Here is a 1,103-nt window from a genome sequence, read left to right on the forward strand (position 1 = left end):
TAAATTGCAACAAAATAATACAATGATACATACATCAAAATAATACAATTAAATCTAATCTTTACACATAAATATTTTTCAAAGTCGTCCGACACTCATCTACCACCTGTAAACAATAACAAAATAATAAGATGAAAGAGATATCAAATAATACAACTAAACCTAGCCTTTACATAAAAAAAATTCTTCAAAGCTGACCAACATTTATTTATCACTTGTAAACTGCAACAGAATAATATGCTAAAAGTAATATCAAAATAATACATTTAAACTTAAATTTACTCACAAAAAATTCTCAACGCCGATCGAGATTCATCTACGAACTGTAAACTACCACAAAATAATAAATTAATAGAGATATTACAACAATACAATTAAACCTAACCTTTACCTAAAAATAATTCAAAGCCGACTCACATTCATCTAGCATCTGTAAATTAAAATAAAACAATAAGATAACAAAGATATCAAAACAATATAATTAAATCTAACCTTTACACAAAAAATTCTTCAAAGCCCACCGAAATTCATCTACGAGCTGTAAACTATAAAAAAAATATAATTGTGATCACAAAGCTTTGATTTTGATCCAACTAAATCTTTTTTGAGCGAAAATTTTGACCCTAAAAAATAATTTTAAATGAAAACAAAGAATATATATATATATATATATACACACACATGTTGAATTCTATTATGCCGACAAAAACAGTGAAGAAGTTGAGAGTTAGAAAATCAAGCACCCACCAATCTAGACATGCAATCGAATCAAGTTAGATGAGCATCAATCATATTCTCCCAATAGGCAAACTGGTCTGTTCTCTAGTTTAACGTATATCTCAAATAGAAGTATTTTCTTAATAGAGTCCCATTTTAGGAATATTTTCTAATAGAACAGTAAAAAGAAAAATATTAATTAATTCTCCTACCATATATTTTAGGAGTCCCATATATTTCAGTAGAAATGAAAATATTAATTAATTCCCCCATCATATATTTTAGAAGTCCCATATATTTTAGGAAGTCTAGTTAATATAATAAAAAATAATTAAATAATAAATTAAAAAATAGTGAAAAAACAGTTTTGTCTAAAGAAGAACCTT

This window comes from Capsicum annuum, unplaced genomic scaffold, assembly GCF_002878395.1.
Source record: "Capsicum annuum cultivar UCD-10X-F1 unplaced genomic scaffold, UCD10Xv1.1 ctg74345, whole genome shotgun sequence".
In the NCBI taxonomy this organism is placed as follows: Eukaryota; Viridiplantae; Streptophyta; class Magnoliopsida; order Solanales; family Solanaceae; genus Capsicum; species Capsicum annuum.